General features: G+C 37.1%; 1 protein-coding gene across 2 annotated transcripts in view; it reads right to left on the bottom strand.

Moving 5' to 3' along the window:
* The window catches only part of LOC120774568 (hornerin), a 269,714-nt gene that overhangs the window by 208,648 nt on the left and 39,141 nt on the right, over positions 1-21,925 (bottom strand). For both annotated transcript variants that reach the window (XM_040104305.1, XM_040104311.1), the window contains exon 3: positions 11,545-11,575. The gene's annotated coding sequence lies outside the window, so the exon portion shown is untranslated. The remainder of the gene's footprint in view (positions 1-11,544; positions 11,576-21,925) is intronic.

Raw genomic sequence — 21,925 nt, 5'->3', positions numbered from 1 at the left:
TCGTCTGAAAAAACAACAAAGCGGCGAGGTCGGATAGATTACCGGCCGAGCGATTCAAATACGACGGCAAAAATGCCCGAAAATTGGAATTTATGTGTGCTCTGCTGAATCCACAAAAGAGAGGCCCTGCAATCTGCGCCAACTACCGTGGGATAAGCCTCCTCCGTCAACAAATTGATTGGACCTTATCAGTGTGGCTTTAGGCCTAGAAAATCAACAACTGGCCAGTTATTCACCATGCGCCAAAGCTTGGGAAAGACCCTTGAAAAGAGGATCGACACACAATATCTCTTTGTCGATTTCAAATGGCTTTTCACAGCACGAAAAATAGCTGTCTTTATGCAGCGCTGTCTAAATTTGATATCTCCGCAAAACTAATACGGCTGTGTAAACTGACATTGAGCAATACCAAAAGCTCCGTCAGGATCGGGAAACACCTTTCCGAGCCGTTCGATACCAAATGAGGATTTAGAAAAGACGACTGCCTTTCATGCGACATCTTCAATCTGCTGCTGCAGAAAATAATTCGAGCTACAGAACTTAATAGAGCAAGTACAATCTTTTATAAGAGTGTACAGCTGATGGCCTATGCCGATGTTATTGATATCATTGGCCTCAACATCCGCGCGTCAATATGGAACAGAGCTCTGGATAGTGTCAGACTTCAAAAAATTTTACCTCTCGAAACCAGTAAAATTAAAATAAAAACAAAAAATTGATTCTTGTTTACGAAACATAATTGAATTTTTTTCTTCCAATAAATATACCCAACCTTGGTAAAACTATGCCGTTATCTCTAGTTCACGTTGTTATGTTTAATTAAAGTGTTGACCGTAAAACCACGATTTTGTCGTTATTCAGCAATATCATTTGCTACAAATCAGCAACAATCATTTCGAGTACCGTTAATCAAAAAGTGCACCGCTTATGATTGACAGCATTATTCATGTTGTGGTTTGTGTATCATTTACAATTTAATTTTTTCAACGATTTGCAGCCCAATCACATTTCAGCAAAGCCGCAAGACAAATAACTGCACCCCAAATTATGCGCTTCGAATTGGTAAATGTGTTTGTTGTATGTGTGTGTGCACATGTGTATGTGTGCAGTTATGTCATATTTGAGCTAAAAAACCGCACTTCAATTCATAATTCAATTAATTAGCCACAACCAAGCTCGCACTTCTGACGTTTACTAAATTTTTAACGCACACACGCACACACACACCTACACTATATGTAAGCTCACAAATTTATGCGTATTTGTATGGGTTTGAAGGAACTTGGCAATCAATGCGGAGCCACCACTGGCATACGAAATGCGCGTAATTAATTTTCAGCTGCACACACACAAACACGCTCATAATCATAGAGCCACATTAAAATACGAGCATTTGTGAGGGCGTGGACATAATTAAATTCTTCGAATTCTGGCAGAGCTTGCGGTCAGCAGCGGCCAAGGTGTGCATGCATAAGTAAATATTAGTTTGTGACGATTCTATCGAGATTTCGCTACGCCAGAAGCTTTGGTTTATCGGTGGCACTGTGTGCGGCAGCGGTTTTGCTGATGATCTATGCTCGTTGAATTGTATGTATGTATATCCAACTAGTGAAGCATATTCTGCTCGCCTGAATATTTCATTTGCTCTTTCACAACACTTTCGCGTTTTGTGTTAACGATTTTGCCTAAATTATACCCTAAACGAGGTATGTTAAGTTTGGCACGACCCGGAAACGCGGAGCCCTATAAAATCCACTTTATACATCATTAGCGTCGGCGATATAGACTTGTCTATCTGTACATATAGTACATAGTCCTCAGATTCTAAGATATCGATCTGAAATTTCGCACCTGTCCTTTTCTCACCAAGAAGCTGTTCATATGTCGGAACCAATAACGGACCACTATAGCATATAGCTGCCATACAAATTGAAAGATCAGAATAAAGTTCTTGATTGGAAAACTTTTTTTATTTCAAAAAATATTTTCACGAAATTTTATATAAATTATCATTCAAGGCAGCCCTACAAATTTCGCAGAAATCATTTAAATCGGACCACTATAGCATATAGCTGTCATACAAACTGAACGATCAAAATCATGTCTTTATGAAAAATTATTCTATTTGACGAAAAATCTTCAGGGAATTTGACATACATTACACATTCTCCAAGACAGCGCTGCTATCTCCGAAAATATTGTTCAGATCGAACCACTGAAAGAACCATCATACAAACTGAACTATCCAAATCAAGTTTTTGTATAGAAAACTTTTGTATTTGTGGCGGGTATCAGTTTCTGTGCAATCGAAGTTAACGTTTTTTCTTGTTTTTTTCCAAAGTTCTGGTATCTTTTAATCTACATACATACATATACATACATAGATATAGTAATCTGTCAGCTGTCTAAGTGTCAGGGACGCTCATAACACGTTGCAGGAGCCAGTTTAAATCACTGAAACTAGTCGAGATAAGGCGGCAAATATATATTTGTAAATTCATATATACAAGTATGTACGTATGATTCGCTTTCATTTAACAGCTTGGCAGTACAAGGCGAAAACCTCGCAGACATATCTAGACACACGCACTCTCATCACCCGCAACCATTCATGCTCGCATTTGTACCACATTGCTGCCTTCAGCCATCTCCAAGCATCCAGAAATATCGGGTGATTTTTTAAGAGCTTGATAACTTTTTTTAAAAAAAAAACGCATAAAATTTGCAAAATCTCATCGGTTCTTTATTTGAAACGTTAGATTGGTTCATGACATTTACTTTTTGAAGATAATTTCATTTAAATGTTGACCGCGGCTGCGTCTTAGGTGGTCCATTCGAAAGTCCAATTTTGGGCAACTTTTTCGAGCATTTCGGCCGGAATAGCCCGAATTTCTTCGGAAATGTTGTCTTCCAAAGCTGGAATAGTTGCTGGCTTATTTCTGTAGACTTTAGACTTGACGTAGCCCCACAAAAATAGTCTAAAGGCGTTAAATCGCATGATCTTGGTGGCCAACTTACGGGTCCATTTCTTGAGATGAATTGTTCTCCGAAGTTTTCCCTCAAAATGGCCATAGAATCGCGAGCTGTGTGGAATGTAGCGCCATCTTGTTGAAACCACATGAGTCAACATTTAAATGAAATTATCTTCAAAAAGTAAATGTCATGAACCAATCTAACGTTTCAAATAAAGAACCGATGAGATTTTGCAAATTTTATGCGTTTTTTTTTAAAAAAAAGTTATCAAGCTCTTAAAAAATCACCCGATATGTAAGTTACTATATACATATGTATATATGTATGTATGCCTGCCAATCGACAGCAGTTTGCTTGTAAGCGTGTTTTTGATACGTGCTCGCAATTAAAATGCTGACCGCACGTTCATTTCGACGCTTGTCAATTACTCATATCATTCAGCGTTTTTAGGTTTTTACTTCTTTCATTATACGTAAGTATTTTTTTTTTGTTTTATGGAATTGCAGATTTATAATTGATGTAAAATGTGGTGTCATTTACATTTGAACTTCAAGTCAACCATATATTGTAATGTGCCTACATACATCAATATTTGAAGAGCTACATAAAAGCTCTTTGCGACTCGTGAACACTTTAACTACGGCGAATCAAACATAGAACTGGTATAAATTGAATAGATTGGCATAATCAAATAAATATTGAATAAAAATAAGTTTTAGTACTTCTTTGTGGGTGAATCAACTCTTTGTTCTCTATCAGTAGTCTGGGAATAAGTCGGATGTTGTGTTTTACAGCTAGATGACTTGACCGCAATGCATGAACTTGTTTAGCGCTGGGCAACTGCATGGACTAAATTGCAATAGCTTCACTGAATTTCTTCCCTTCGCCTCTTTTTTTACCTTCGCCTCAACTGCCTAGTTGTAGGACGTTTAATCAGTCGCTGTCCAATGGATAAGTCTTATGGGATGACTGTTGTCCTAGTTGTTGGGAAGACGACGAAGTGCTATCGTCTTAACAATTCTTAGCTGAGAGAGACAAAAACTAAATTAATCACTACTTCCTGAAATCGAAATAAATGGTTTCAATAAATTTATGGTGGATTGGGTGGTTGAATTCGCTATTTCTATACATAAGTAAGTGTTTGCTGGCACCAAAATCGGCTTGTCTGCAGCTGTACAAAGTTGATCTAAGTCTAGGCGATCTGATATGCTAACAGCAAACTTTAGCAGAAAAATGTTTAATTGTAATTTTAAGATTTACTAAGCTTTCATAGACAAATTATTTAAAGTAAGTTTTGGGCATTTAGACAAGTCGCTCCCATAAATTTTGTTTAAAAACTCTTCGAAGTACAGACAAATGAATATTTGAATTACATATATCCCAACTGCTTGTGTATACTTGGCCTGGCTTTTTTTTTGTATTCGCTGAAATTACTTTGTCTTTTTTGTAGCTTTCTTTATTTTTAAAAAAGTAGAAATATTTTTTAATATTATTACAAAAGGCAACAGGTTTGTTTTTATAATAAAAATCAGCGTCTGATTTAGTAGAAAAAGAGAACTCACACATTCAGATATCTGACTGAGTTGGTGGGAACAGAAATAAAACGCTTAATTGTAATCGTATTCGTATTGGCCTCAAGCGCTTTACGGATTTATCAGATCGGATACACGAGTTCCATATTTATGGCTTCTAAAAGAACTACATATAATAGTCCAAATGCGATCAAAATGTTGATCGATCGAACCTAAAGTAACCTAAGTTGTATAGTATGGTTGTGTAATTTCGAACACAGCTTCAAAAGCTTTTCATGAAATGATCGGGTCATATTTCCATGAAGTCATCTCTCAATGGATAGCAATCATATTTTTTAAGACTCTTTGTAAGACCGTGCATTTTATTTAATTCCTTGATATTTTCGTATAAGATTTTGTGTGAACAGATGCCTGTTTTCATTTTCAACTAACTCTAAACTAATCCATAGTTGCGAGGTTAACAAAAATTTCAGTTTAATTTGAATAACAGAAGAACCATTACGAAATACTTTACATATTATGTTAGTTCTGAGGAGATTCGGTTTACGGTAAATAACGGGTGATCCAAGTAGAAGTACTGTATTCAATTGCCTTTTCTTGACAGATCCCGCGTGATAGGTATTGTTTGGCATTTCATCATGGAAAGATTTACGCCTGAACAACAAAATCATTCAACTTTATACGAGAGTTCACCTTCTGTAAAGAATGTGTTCCGCTCGCTTCGCCCAACTTATAATCAGCCTACTGAGAATAATATTCGCAACACCATTATCTACCTTGAAACTAAGCATACATTATTGGATAATATTCGACCGAATAGATCACCTCCAACTCGCAGGGAAGGAAATATAGCAGCCGTAGCTGAAAGTATGCACGAAGACCGTGGAGAGTGGATTCGGCGCCGCTCACAGAAACTCGGACTGACGTATGGAACGAACGACGGTGTGATGTCACACCGTTAGACTTTTTCCTGGATATGTATAGTTTAAAGTATATTCGGACAATTTCGCTTCGATTGAGGCTTTAGAGCAAAACACTTTTCATTCGCCAATAACCATTCAAAATGCTCGAACGAGTCAACGAAAACTGGACTCAAGGGATGGACGATCTGAGACATAGTCGCGACTAACATTTGAAAAAGATAATCTTGAAGAAATAAATGCCAAAGAAAATTTTTTTCGATTGATAATAAACATTCCACATTAAAGTTGAAGTTTATATGTTGTTTCTTTAAAAAAGTAGGGTAATTCGAAATGAATCATGCAACTGGGCAGTCTATAATTAATTCAATCTTGGCAGCTAGGAACCAGAGAGAAATATTCATAGAATTTATGGTTCGGCTTCCGATGGATGAATCCATCGAAAGTCAAGTACTCATATACTTACATATATACATATATATATATATATTCCAAGACTTTAAGAAGTAGAGAGACATCCAGCAATTAATAAAAGTATTACAAAAGGTAAAATTTAACGAAAAAACTGGCAACATCACTAGAATTTCAAAGCAGCGAAAAATTTCCTGTGAATTTCGAATATTATTTAATTTAATTTTCGTGCTGCGCCCACTTTAATCGGCAGGCGCAGACAAAGTAATTTGCATGAAAACCTAAACAAAAACTACCGAATAAAAAGCTACAAAATTACACGCCAACACACCTCAAACGATTAACACACACACACATATGTGTATATGTGAATGTAAAAGTCTGTGTGTATGAATAAATATTCCTTTATAATGTGTCAATGCATTGAATTTTGATGGAATTCCTTTTGATAGCGTGATACACGCGGACAGACAGACACAACAACAACTGCACACACATACCATAGGTATGCAAAGTGGCGCTGGTGGCGCAGGTGGTTGGTGGCGGCGCGTCGTGTGGCAGACGCTTACTGACTATTTAATTAAGGCAATTTTTATGCAGCAGCGACAGTTCCATATGAATATGTTAGAATATGGTTTTTGTGTGTCATTTGGCGTAAAGTTCTTTAACTTGTGACTCCTTGCCTCATGTTATTTCTTTAATGCTTTCGGTTATGCGATTTGCATACTTATTCGGGTTACAATTATACGAAGCACGCGCTTTATGGTAATTTCCCCAGAACGTGGGGGAGGACTTTCAAAGTCATTGGTCATATTGGACTGATTGGGGTGCTTATTAATATATATTTATGTATATAATTTTTTTTTTTGATGTTTGCTTTTGGATATCTTCACATAATTTGGTATTTTCGAAGAATTATTTCTTCCTTTCTAAGTTTATTTTGTTTGTGTTGTTATTAATGTAAATTTATACAAATGACTCGTAGACATGCGACGAGCTTTAATTAGATTTTTAACCGTTAATTGTGGGTAGGAATAAAAGGACTGCTTTTGAACCGGGAAGAAACACAAATACAAGCACCTCCTTTTTGTATAATGAAGATTCTCCAACTTTTAATAGACAAAATATTGTCACATAAAGCATGGAAGATAATTTATGCGTGGGATTAATTCGATTATGGTAAACATTTAAGGGATATATCTGGTGTGAAATTAGAAAAAATGGTTATTTCTAGCGGATCATCCAAGTAGAAGTACTTTTTTCACCAGAAGAATCCATTCAGCGCCATTCGCAGCAGATCAGACTGACGTATGGAACGACTTAGCCTATTTTACGTCGGGAATTGTACAAAATATATCTTGTGCAAGAATTAAAGCCGGTCGATCTTCCCACGCAACATATCTTCCCTCTATGGGCTCTTGAAAAGTTCCAAGAAGATCCGACGTTTTCGAGCCAAATTTTGTTCAGCGTTGAGACCTTCTTCTGATTCAATAAAGAGATTCGAGAGCTACCATTTCATCCGATTTTCAGTACCAATCGGCAGTGTGGCATGGACACACTAACCACCTTGGTAGGGCTCGAGGCCCATCTAAAACCTCTGCCGTACTTTGGGTCCGGCAACTGGTTGCAATGCAACTCCACATTCGACTGACAAAGTCAGTTCTTCCCGCGATTTGGGTTTTAACCACAACCACCACGAATCTTCACAAAGGGCCAAACCCAATGAACAGACTGGAGCGAACTCCAGGGACTACTGCTCCCCGTGGTACCAGGTTAAAGTCTTTGGTATTGACCTTGTAGTCGAAGCTACGACCAGTTGAGCTTCCATACAGCCCTGGACTGGTGGCCAGGATCTTAGTCGCCTCTTACGACAGGCATGCCTTACCGCGGGTATATTCGGTTTCCCCTCGAACCCGCAGCGGGAGGAGAAGGGAGAACAAAAGATTTCGTGAGATTTCAGTTCTAGTCCTCGAGCCTAACTAATTAGAGTTTCCTGAAAGTTATTTGGACGCTTCGTAATGACAGCCGTAGTGTGGATAACCAGTGGAACCACGCACCAGCTTTTTTCAGGCTGCAAAAGTGCGTAAATTATCTTAGAAAAAAAATATCATTAGGAAAGAAATACCATTCTCAGTGAAAGTCAAGCGGTAATTCAGGCGATCTCGTCAATTGAAATGAAATTAACAGTGGTACCAGGTTTAACTGGGTTTTCGCGAGATACAACATCTTCGTAACATGAATCGATAGAAATGGAGGCATTAATGAAAGTGAGATAGGCGATCTGTGGGTGAAAGAAGCTGTGGCAACTAGTCCTTTTCTGTGGGCCCCCATACTTAACGCGGGGAGCTACGGAAAGAGGAAAAGCCTAGTAAAAAAAACAGCACTGGCAACAAGTGCTTGGGCTTTAGTAAACGAGATTGTTTTTGGGAGAGAGAAGAGACACCAGAATACATACAAGGAGAAAGAAGCAGACTATCGGGCTAATAAAGCCGGTGAGCGAGCACATTATCAAGCCTTGATTAGTGTTGGGTTAACAGGAGAGAGCACAATAGACCACAGGTCACAGTGCGCTCCTCAACTTTCAATTTAACTATGGTATGTAATTGATACTTTTTAACTTTTAAGATCTCATTAACGGAGAGGAGTGTTCATATTTTCATGGCAGGTAACCAGCAATCATTATCTTAAAATATGCCACACAACGCTCTAATATATGCTAACATAGAGTAACGGTATACAACCCGTTATATAAGTAGGTTCAATTGGAGAAATATTTACATTGTTAGCACAAATATACGAACTCTTGAAATTTCTACTTGTCAGCGTATCTGTCAGCAACATATCACCGACACAGAACTTTCAAATTCTTCAGTTCGCTTGAGGAATTTGTCTTATTCACGAGTAAGGAGTATATATAGACAACTATCTGACTACGCGTTTATCTGACTGCATATACAAAATAAATTAAAGAAAATTTTGTATACATATGTACATACATAAGTATATATTCGATGCACTGCCTGTGTGACTGATATTCGTTCTCTTTGGTTTTTTATGGTTTTTTTGTTGTTTTGCTTTGCGCTTATGTTATGTTGTTGGCAACTTCACACCTCAATCGTGTCGATTGCGTCAAGGTAATGGATCTTTCAACGCATAAACTTCCAGCACACAGCCACGCACACACTAACATATGTGTATGTCTGCATGTATATACCGATAATTAACACTGCTTGGGGTTTAACCGCCTTCCGCGCTGCTTCTTCTTTTGTGCACAAGTAGAGATAATAAAGTTTTCAACACGAAATTTAATAAACCACAGCAGAAGCGGAAAACGCTCCACGATTTAGCAGCGTTGATGCACTCGTGGGTGTTATGACTTTGTTAATGGAAATTTTCGTGGTTTTTTATTGTGTTCCCATGCAGCGTGCTACACGGACTCTCTTAATTAAGTTGCACTGTGATGTTGAGACTTTTTACTTCTTTACTTGTATGGTAGCACAATGCTTCGCGGCTTAATCGGATAATTTCTGACATTACTCAGCATTGTGGACCATAAGAATTTCGAAAAAATAGTGGTAATTTACTTGCAAGCATTTGATAATTTAAGGTATGAACCCGTAGCTCGTAGAATTATTTCTAGGATGGTTTGGAAGTGAAACTGGAGTTACTTGCGAACAGCTCCAACTTTTTTAGTATCTCGAAGCTGATGTGTTGATACCTGAGACCTAGTTTGCTTTTTGGTAGTAATTTACCAGATGTGGTTATTAGCATAAGGCTATAAATCTTAACTACTCCGAGGCGACACATACTTTCTTACTAAAAACTGTGGAGAGACTGATGGACTGGTACATAAGGGGGCACATTCTGAGGGTTCATTTATCAGAAGCGCTGTTGGGACTTTCCTTGATATAGAAGGAGCTTTCAGTAACGTCCTGCCGGAAGCAGTCGTAATTGCTCTGGACAGCCTTGGGGTTGAATCAAACCCTCAAATAACTCAAACAAAAAAACCGAGATGGTTTTATTCACTAAAAAATACAAGATCCCGGCGGTACCGCTGCCGCAAATGGGAACCAGCGGGCACAGTAAAATATCTAGAGCCCATTCTGGATAGAAAGCTTTCATGGAAGCCGTATATCGAAGAGAGAGCAAAAAAAGCATCAATTGTCTTGTACTGCTGTAGGGAAGCCATTGGCAAAAGGTAGGATCTCTTACAGAAAGTGGTTCTCTAGCTCAACGACACCATACTTATGTATCTTCTATGGAGTGTTTACGTGGTGGAGGGTTATAGATAAAACTACACTTGCAAAGAAGCTCAAGAGTGTTCAACGGGCGGCGCTCATCAGCATGTGTGGTGCACTAAGGTCCACTCTAACCATGGCACTTTGTGTATGGCTGCGAAAGTTGCTACTCACAGCATCTGGGTTCCTAAAAGAACACTCGTCTGAACACTCGGAAATCCTCACTAACTTTGACTTCATACCGGATCACTTAGATTATGGAGTCGCCAAACCGAACTCTGGTGGCACCTTCTTTACCTATATACCGACGAGGGAGTTGTGGGTGAGAAAGGTTAAAGCTTTGGGGGAAGGTTGGTGGAGAGGTTTACTGTCAGGAGCTATCTTTCAATTTCAGTTTCAGACTATCTGTTTATTGCAGTGTTTTCCAAGCCCTTATGGAATGGACTACATATACATAGTATTTCACGTGCGATGCTTGATTAGCCATCTAACCTAATCTAACCAAACCGAACTTTTGTTTGAAACAATAGTCAGTGCCAAATTACGTACAGATGCCTTGTCGAAAAAAAATCCGGATAAGGTCTTGAGTGTTATTGATATTTTTTTATGGTAGATACATACTTATGTATGTCCGATATCGGTGACTCGGACAATTGAGCTGCTTTTTGAGGAGAAAAGGAAGTGAGCAACATTTCAGATCGACATTTCAAAAATTGATATGTCATGTATCATGTGATCAAGTAGTAATGCCGACAAAACTTCACTTCATAAATCTTTCAATTCCTTCATCATCTTTTTTCATAAAATGTACGAAAATCGTATTTCTGCTTGTTCGACTCTTTACGACTCTTACATTTACTTCGGGGCTTACGTATACATATATGTATTTGAGTACTTACAGTTACCTAAATTACAGTTCTACTCGTATTTACTTCATTTGCTTTGCTGCCTACTGTGACCACACCTTAACTCCTCGTTCACACTCTTTTATGCTTGGCACACACGCCTTGTTTGCTTGCCCATGAAATGCTCAGCGGAGGTTGCCACTTATGCTGGTTTGTATATCATTTTACTTCTGTACATAATATGTGCGTTTGTATATCATTTTACCGCTGTGGTGTGTTATACATATGTATGTATGTGTATAGACATAGTAGGTGTTTGTGTTTATCTAATTAACATCAACACCCGCCGCTTGCTTGGTAAATGAGTAGTTTTGAATAGTCAATATTCGACGGGCCTTCCTGAGCGATCAAGTCAATGCCGCGTTAGATATTTGTATGTATATTTTCAAGTATGTACATATTTTAAATTGAAAAAAGATAAATCACGTAAATATTATCGACGTGTTTAATATAGACAGCAATTTTGAATATTTGTACTCATCCATACCCATGTTAATATTACCCAACAAAGTTTATCTTTCAAAAATGTTTTAAAATAGAAAGTTTGCTTAAATTTATAACTTACCATTTTCGCTGCGATGCTGGAAGGACAGAAACTGTGAAGAATAAGAAAAGACAAAGATATTAATTAATTTAAAAATTCATTATTCATTTGTAAAAAAAAATAATTAAAACTAAAAATATGACTTCTTTGAAGGGTTATATTAATTCCATAAATATATATTTTGAATTAATCTGAATATACATTTTAAAATCAGAACTTTCAATGAATCAATTGAACATTAAAAAATATTCCATCTTCAACTTTCGAAATCACTTTATAATTTTGGTATTAGAATCTTGTTCACAACCAAGTGATCTTATGCAAAATAGAGGAGTATAATCTTTCCAATCACCATATGTGAAAAAAGTACCCGAATTGTAAATTGTAAAGACAAAATATTTATTTGGGATGGCCTTCAGCTTCTTCAGCGAAGTTTGTTTTACCTCTTTGATCGACTGATCGATTCCACGGAACGGCAATTTCAGTTTGGCGAACAAGCAAATATCACACGGAGCCAAATCTGGAGACTGCGGTGGTTGATCGATGGAATTCATTGTGTTTTTTGCTTGAAATTCGGTCACAATCGTGGCTCGATGCGTTGGTGCATTATTACCGTGTAAAATTCATGTATTGTTCTTCCACACTTCCAATCGTTTTCCTTGGATGTTCTCACGCAAAGGCCTCAATACGGCCGAATAGAACTCCTTATTGACCGTTTGTCCCTCCAGTACAAATTCATGATGCACCAAACCACGGATAACGAAAAAAACAATGAACTCCTTGATTTTTGAGCGGCTTTGGCGTTTTGGTTTGGTTTCGACTCGTTTGTTTCCTGCCTTCCGATGATTGTTGACTTGTTTGCATGTCAAACTCATAAGCGCATGTCTCTCATCGGCATGCTCTTCATGAATGTGGGATCGAAATTCGCACGGTCAAGCATAACCAAAGAGACCTGTTTGCGGAACTCTTTTTGAAAAAAATTCCGCTTTATCGGGACGAGTGAAGCAAAAACGCGTTTCATACCCAAAATATCCATCAAAATCATTCGATCGGACTCGCGGGAGTTGTTGAGTTCTCTTTCCCCCGCTCTAACACTTGCCTAACGGTTTTGAAGCACCACATACTTCACGTTTTTAATATTTCCATCAGTTGAAGAGGTCTAAGGTTGTCCAGAACGAGGCATGTCTTCAACTATCTCCCGACCGTCTTTGAAGGCTTTGTACCATTCGTATGCTTAAATTTTTGATAAAACTGAATCGCCGTAAGCATTTCCCAACTTTCGAAAATATTCCGCACACGAAATTTCCTTGGAAACTCAAAAATTGAGACAAATTCTTTGTTCTATATTCTTATATGGTAAAAACCTAAAATATGTGCAACAAAATGATTTCTCTTGGGGGGCATGACAGAAAGTTAGTACTTTCATTGTTGTGGCATTATTGTCTTGAGAAGAATATAACCAATACATTCTGGTTATAGTACAGTTTAAATATTGCATTTAAACAAGAATGTTAGACACTGTTAGACAATGTTAGACACTGATATTGCAAATTCGTATAAGTATATCAAGAACGAACGATTTAGATGAGATTTCTTTGATAAACTATATTTTTCCTTATTTGCTTCATAATGTCTTCAACTGTCAACTTCCTCTCTAGGAAATGTAATGGTTAAAATCTTTGTTGCTATTATACCTGCCAGTTTGTATGACAGCTATATGCTATAGTAGTTCGATCTTAACAATTGGTTCAGAAATTGTAGCATTGCTTTGCTATCTTGTCAAGTAAATAAGGTTTCCCTAAAAAACTTAATTTCAATCGTTCAGTTTGTGCGGCAGCTATATGCTATAGTGGTCCAATATCGCGATATCAACGAACAAGAAACATCTTGGAGAAAAGGATGTAAGCAAAATTTTTGGTCGATATCTCAAAAAGTGAGAGACTAGTTCGCAGAGGCAATAGTTTGATTGCCTACAACTTTTCAATCAAACTATTTTCCATAGGACTCATAAGTTTGCCGGAAATTGACATACGGTTTACAATATTCAAGGAAATAGTGTCATATTAATATTTTTTTATTTACAAAATCTGTTCCGCTCAAATGAAAAAGATATAAAGAAATTAAGTATTACTTCTTTTTAAATATTCATGTTGCTGTTGTAACAAAATTTCCTAGAATTCGCAAAACAATATATAACCTTCAACAAACCTAACCCAACTTTAATCTACAACCTTGGTTACACGCCCGTCAGTTAACTGATCGATTTGGCTACGCATTGCATTCTTTCGTACTTCGCGAATTCCCCACAGTCACCATGCGCCACCTAGGCAACCACTCCTTTCATTCCATTGACATTATCACCCGGTAACAGCAAAACCCCACCAACTCACCACCACACCGAGAACTCATCAACGCCCTAACGCATTTTGTAATCTCGCGGCTAAAACGCATCGACTACAAGTTTAATCGCTTTAAATCCGCACAATCGCTATGCGGCGGCGTTGCATTTTAATTTGTGCGCATGCGCAGCCACGCTGTAATACGCTTCATTAAATGCGTGCCACATGATGCATGTGGCATGCTACATACGAGCATTGCCATGCTGCTCAACTGTCACTGCTGTCTGTTGTTTGCTGTCAGCTTAGTTCACAATCAATTTAAATGCAATGCCGACGACTGACACTGCCAGCCCAGCAATAATCGTAAAACAACAATAAAAGCAACAACAACAGTATATATGTATACAATAATAACTGCATTAGCGACGGCGCACTTAATATAACAATTATTTTTACTTGTTGCACTTTAGTGGAAAATTGCACAAAAACTCTATGGATTTATGGACTTCGGAGTTCATTATTTCTGCTTGGCTTTCTGCTTATGGTTTCTTTGTTTTGTGGCTGCCCATGTGATGAACGAACTCGAAGAAGTCAATGCATTTATAGCGACAATATTGCAGCAAGCAACATGCAACATGCTGGCTAACAAACAGGCGAACAGCCAGCAACAACATTGACATTGTCATTCAACTTGGGCGCTCCAGCTGTGACACAATATGATTGGCGCATACGTCATGTAAACATAGCCACGTGGCCTGTCAACTTCCCTGCAATGAATTGAACTAGTTAAAAACGAGTCTAAAACTAGCCTGCCAACTCTCCTTTTTTCATACAAACTATGGGTATGTTTATGTGATGATGTCCTGTGGATGATGCCAGCTTTAGGTTAGAAACATCAAGATCCATACCAACTCAGGAAATAGCAAGAAAAACATTAAATTCGGCTACATCGTTGCTATAATACCCTTGACTAAGATCTTTATCCAGATATTGATCGACCAAGGGAAATTTCTTGTCGATAGCTCATCAAATGACAAAACTTTCCATTCAAGCACTTGATTCCGATCATTTAGTTTATACGGCACTGTATGCGAGTATACATTAGTGATCTGATATCGGCGGTTCCTCCAAATGAGCAGCATCTTCGTTAGAAAAACACGTGCGCAGAACTGATTGTCCATATCTCCAAAACTCAGAGGACTAGTTCAGATATTTTCTTCTTTATCGCCAAATTAAGATTCTAAGCGTAGAAAAGTCCCTGTCCAACTGGTCTTTCCAACGAAGTTCTTTCCTTTTCACATGCTACCCCCGGAGGTTACTGCGACGAATACTCACAAAGCTGAAGTGTTTTCATCCATTCGGACGACATGACCTAGCTGTCGTACCCGCTGCTTCTTAATTCGCTGAACTATGTCAATGCCGTCGTATATCTCGTACAGCTCATCGTTTCATCGAAAGTTCCGCAGAAAACTTGTAACGCCGACTCATCAGATGTTGTCATCGTCTATGACTCTGCACCGCATAGCAGGACGGGAATGATCAGTGACTTGTAGAATTTGGTTTTCGTTCGTCGAGGGAGGACTTTATTTCTCAATTGCCTACTCAGACCGAAGTAGCACCTCTTAGAACGAGTTAGTCTGCGTTTTTGCTGGTTCCAAGATAGACGAAATTATCTACGACTTCGAAGTTATAACTGTCAACAGTGACGTGGGAGCCAAGTCGATACCGCGGGGACAGTTGGTTTGATTACAGGAGATATTTCATCTTGCCCTCGTTCACCAACAGAGCCATTTGCTTTGCCTCCTTATCCAACCTGGAGAAAGCAGAACTAAAGGCGCGGGTGTTGAGGCCAATATCAAGTACAGACATAGCGGCATAAAGGCAGTTTCTTTTCGTGATGGCAAAAGCAGCATTAAAATCGATGAAAGGGTCATGTGTGTAGATTCTCTTTTCACTGGTATTTTCGAAGATTTGTAGCTATGCTCGTACTAGTTCGCATATACTTTTAAGAAATACCAAGCTGTTTGAAATCTCAGTTAGCTTTAGAATTGATTTTCAGCTCAGAAAGTTAGGAATTCTCTAGACAGAGAGCTTCTCGCAGAATTCAATTAAAAGCAAAAAACTGATCATCTACAAGAGTCTTGCGAAAAAAACTCTGGATTATTTGCGAAAGACTTTTGAGGAAGCAGTTCATCCCTTAAGTATTTACAATTTGAAACTTTGACTTATCGTGCCCAAAAATCATAAAATATTCTTTTGAAATTAATTATAAAAAAGCTGTCCAGAAAGTCGATTATTTATTACAAGCTACCACGCCAACGAACAACTTAAATACTGTTCCACTTCGCATCCGCTTTACACTAGCGTCTTTATGAAAACTTGTGGACTGTGGTAAAGTCAGAAAGTCCTTAAGAATACACATACATAGGTAGTTTACCTACAAAAACAGTAATTTCATTGTATGTATTTTAAATTATAAATTCGTAGAAAAATCGTTCAATCGGATTATGCCGCAAATCGACTTTGACAGTTTTGATTTTGACGTTTTTCTTCTTCTTGCGATAATTACATACACATTTACATAAGCTGTCATTCAGCATTACAAGTAATCATTAATTTCGTTTTTTGTTTTGCTGTTGGATTTTCGGCTATTTATAGTAGAAACTAGAAGTTTTAATAAGTAATTATGCTTGCTGTCATCTTCGGATAGGTTTTAGAAATTTTATTAAAACCGTAATACCTAATTCGAATATCGCGTTTCAGATAATTTTTTTTGTCAAGTAATTTTTATATTTTCTTCATTAAAAATTGGTTGTACTGTGTTGTGGTGAACCAAAGAATTTGTTGAGATCAAATCTGGTTAAGTAAAATCATGTGGTTTATTCAAAGGAGCGATCCAATAAGAGCTTAGCTTACATAAATAAAACAAAAATTTTGGGAAAATTGGCGGACATTACATGAATGATTATAGAGACTACGAAATGACGCTACTGTCTTTGAATTTATTGCAACAATAATAGCTTATCTACAGACGATTGATTATCAGACAAGTGACACATAACAATGACAGATTCGTTTGCTGAAAGAAACACAATCAACAATTAAACGACACGGCATAAAAAAGCGAATCGAAAGCAAATCTGAGGAATAAATACATTTGCATATCGCCACTTCCAGCGCCTCAACAATTGCAGCCAATCTGAGTCATTACCAGCGATTTGTTGCTGGAAAATGATATAAGCAAAGTGTTAACACAGCATTGAAAGAGAAACTGGTGAGAGCGGTAAGGCGGGAATTATCGAATAGATGCAAGCTATCAAAGCAGCATTATCTGTCATTACAATAAGTGAGCAATTATCGGGATTGTTCTGTCCATCACTTGGATATGCAACTGGTTGCTTGGAATGATGACTCCTTGATTTAACCACTTTGCAAGGCTCAGGTATCACTTTTGATTGCCAACTGACTGGTATGATGTGGCTTCATCGATATACGATTTACATATAAGTATTTATGTGTGTGAACACATACACCCAACAGGCATGACCAAGACATAATTATCTTAAAATGATACTAGTAAAGCAATCAATCGACTCGATTGCAATCATTATGATAACTGCAAAGGTAGCAAGCAAGTTGTTGCTCACTCACATAAATACATATGTACATATACATACTTATATATATATATATATATATATATGTATATGCGCTAACTGCAATATCAAGATGAGGCAGTGCACTGCGGCTGATGAATAACGAATCGTTAATGGCGCTGACGGCTACAACAAGTGTGGTTTTAACTGAATGCATGCATCACATACATATATATACTTCTATTTGTGTATGTATGTATGCTACGCTATGTGTATTATACAGCATAAGTTGCAGATAATGCTGTAAGAGCATGCATTTTCGAAATCAAATTGCCATTTCACCGCAACATTAACGTGTCTATGATTCAGCAGGTAGACATATGATTACAGTACTCCTGGAAAGTACATACTTATAGGTACATATAAACATCTTTATGCGTATATATCATGTAGGGAATTATAAAACCATGCCGCAATGAAGCAATCAACAAATTGTGGTAAGCGCATAAACATTTAGAAATATTAAAATGAAACCGCAAAGGAAATGTACTTACGCAAAAAGATACCAAAGCGAAAAGCTCCACATTTTTATACTCTTGCTACATATTGTTGCAAAGTATAATAGCTTTTTTCACCTAACGGTTGTATGCATCACCTAAAACTAATCGAGAAATATATAATGTTATATATATATAAATGAACAGGATGAGCAAACGAGTTGAAAATTTCAACTTGAATTCCGGATGACTGTCTGTCCGCCCATCCATGCAAGCTGTAAGTTGAGTTAAAAGTTCAGATTTCTTGATGAAACTTCGTACACATATTCCTTAGCATAAATCTATGGCGGAGTTAGTAAATGAACGTATGTAATTAGATCACTGCCACGCCCACAAAACGTCGAAAATCTATAAAGTGCCATAACTAAGCACTAAAATAAGATATAGAATAAAACGCAAGGGATTTCAGTAGCAAAAGCACCTGTGAGCAAAAAAAAGTAGGCGTGACCCTGCCCTCAACTAGGTTTAATATACATATGTCCTCGACCACTAAAACTTCAGTAGCCAAATTCACTTAAGACAATTCTCTATGGCACTACACCGATACTATAAAAAATATTGAAATAACGGTCGTGATAAAAACTACTAAAAGGCCGATAAATCAGTAACTGAACACCACAGAAACATAAAATTTTGCACCAGAGATGGTATGGTACCACCCGAATGCGTGTGGCACCGCCTACTTTTAGGTAAACCATATATCTCGAAACTCGACCGACCGATTTCGGCTAAACTCAACTCGGACTGAAACCATGCCTACTTCTCATATAGTGCAATTTTAAATTCCACTTGATCGTTTCACTTTTTAGTGTACAACTCAAGAAGAAATTAATATAATGGGATACAACTTTGGAATCATAATTTCTTTAAAGAATGACCCCTTGTAACCTAATATTGTCCAAATTCAACCAAAACTGCCACCCCTAGATACCGAATATGAGAACCACAGCATCCATAGTTGACTTTTGACCGAAAATATCAGTCCATATATGTATGAGATATATAATTGATAATAGTTTTTCTATACCTAATATACAGATTTTAGAATTTTCGGGAGACTGTGTACCCGGAATTTTCGAACATTTGGATGACTTTACTCCATATGATTGGTGATTGCATATGAGGTACCTTAATGGCAACAGAGCGAACGTGCTGTAAATAATCTAGCTTCAACCATAGCCATCTTATCTTAACTTAACATATGTATGTACTTTGGAACAAGAGAACTGAGAAGCATTACTTAAATGTTACCATTATACTTCAATTACATTGAAAAACTGATATTGCTGCCTGTTATCGAAAACATACAAAAATCTACTTGTAGAACTTATTTCAAAACGTCAAAGGAGTAATAAGAATGGCACATGAGAAGGTGTTGCCAAAAATTTCGATTCAAAGAGAAAAACTCATCGAAGTAATCGAAAACTGAGTGCACAATAGACCTAAGGTCGCGTTGCATTTCTCGTGTAATAATCAAACGAAAACTATGGGACGCAAGAGAAAACTACCCGAACTGATGTATTTGATAGGGCAGATTAAGGAATTAAAGATATAATAAGCGAGAAATCGTCAAGTAAATGAAGTGCATAAAACAAAAATGTTCTATCTGCATTAACCAATATGAAGTCGGGTTAATTTTTCTAGAAAATTTTTTCGTACTGCACCTACTGTGTGAAATATTTTTTCCCACCCCCATACAAGTGACCTATAGACTTTGACGTGGAGATCAACTCGAATAAGTCTTAACATTGGTCTGGTCGATAACGAATATATCCATCTCCTCTTTTTAGTACATGAATTACTTTGTTCACTTAAAAGTCTTATAAAACTTGAGAAAGAAATCAGCAAGAGCCGGTAGACTTTAAATGAGGTCACGTGCTGCAATGCAGTGATTGGAATATACATACATATGTATGTAGTGTTGGAAAAAAGATTTTTCGCAGAACAGAAATCGCTAAACAGAGATCTCAAGATGATATAAAGATGCGTCAGAAATCGTTTCGCCAGCGAGTAGACGCTTTCGCCTAATTATACTTAGCTAAAAAACAAACTTAATGAGTTTCTTGGAGAATACAGACAAGGCGAAATATCACTGAAAGACAATTGTTTCGAAGATCCAAATATTTGGACTATTTTGAGGACAAGGTCAGGTGGTAATATTAGCGCAATATTCCAATAGAAAAAATTCCATATGAAGTGTGGAAGAGAAAATAAAGAAAATTTAGTTTTACTTTGTACTTTGATCTGGTCTATCTGCGGTCCTGGCTGAAAATATTAAAACTCCCGGAACCTTTAACGATATATAAAATTTGTTTCAATTTAGCCGTTTGGAAGCTTTACATAAGAGTTTTCGACCGAAAATCTGTGAAACTTTTATACGCAGGGTTCATTTGTAAACCGTTATATCAAATAAAAGTAAACTTCCGCTAGGAAAAAATACTTGACAAACGTGTTTCTTAATAAATTAAGTTGATATATTATATATTATATACATACATATTCTATATTTTAGTTTGCGCTCACACCCTTCTCATAAATTTTTTGCCCCTAGTTTCTACATATGTACATACATACTATGCAAACATATTATAATATATTGCGAAAGAAATGTTTTTCTTGTTCGCTTGCGCCTATTTGATTGATCTCTGTGTCCACTTCAAGCTCAATCATAAATTCATTAAAAAAATTTTGCTTTGAGAAATAAAACTGAACGCGCGGCTTTAAATACTTGAAGCAAAAAATCAGAGAAAAAATCAGAAAAAAAAGCAAAAGTAATATCGTCAAAATAATAATAAATCAATTCCGAAACCCACGCTTACCTACGCAACAACAAAAGCAACATAAGAGCTTAAGCTAAATACATATAAACATATATTTGTATATGTATCGCCAGCCGCCTTGTCTAGCTTTATTGACCGAGAGTACTGAGCAGCATACAGAACAGCTCTCCGCGTTATTGCCAAATTAAAAAAAATCTGTTGCCACGCCATTTAATTTATTGTGGATTTTTGCATATTTTAGACATTCAAAACACACACAGGCACATGACCACTTGAAAGCAGTAAATACGCACAGCTTAACTATATGTCTGTATGTTTGTATGTAAGGTTGGTATCGTAGACACCTGGTCAACGGTGCGTGGGCAAAATTTATGTTTGTACGGTTATATTCCGCGTTTGCTTAAGATGTTCTTGGCGACTCGCAGATAAGTAATTGAACCGACCACTTGCTGGAGCAATCAAGAAGTTAAGAGCTTAACTATTTGTATACATTGTAATTGTATCTTAGTTGAGAGAAAACTCGTTTTGGAGTAGGAAAAAATCTAAAGGCTATGTAGTGGATAGTTGGAGCACAAAATTATAAAATATTTTGACTTTTTAAAACTTTAGACTTTGTTCTACGTATTGGTAATATGATATTCCTTAATGGTTGATCAGGTATGTTAAGGTAGTGTAAAGTCTGAGTATATTACTTATGGGCTGACAACAAACACAATTCGTTTGCTTGCCGAATAGACCTCATAGTTGTAAGCTCATTAGACAAGCCTTACAACTCTCAGTCATATTTATTTAGAACCTTCTACCAGGCTCAAAAGTTATGATGCGAATATTCTATGAGAAGGAGAGAATAAAATTCATGTATTTAGTAATGAGACCTTAAGATATATGAGTATAAATATTATAGTTCAGTAGAGCTTTCCATGGAGGATGGTGGAGTATATTTGCGGTGATAACATTGCCACAGAAGCTGTTATTTATCGTTTTTTTTTCATGTTCTCAGATCTTAAGATAATTGAATTTAAGAAGCATATATATTTTTACCAAATTATGAATGAAAATTTTAATATCTCTATATGTGACCTGGTCTACGAAAAGGGGGCTAACGTCAGTTTCTCGTTATCTCATTAACT

Source organism: Bactrocera tryoni, chromosome 1 (genome assembly GCF_016617805.1).
Source record: "Bactrocera tryoni isolate S06 chromosome 1, CSIRO_BtryS06_freeze2, whole genome shotgun sequence".
Lineage (NCBI taxonomy): Eukaryota > Metazoa > Arthropoda > Insecta > Diptera > Tephritidae > Bactrocera > Bactrocera tryoni.
Note: the sequence above shows the minus strand (reverse complement) of the source record. Positions and strands in the feature narration are given on the sequence as shown.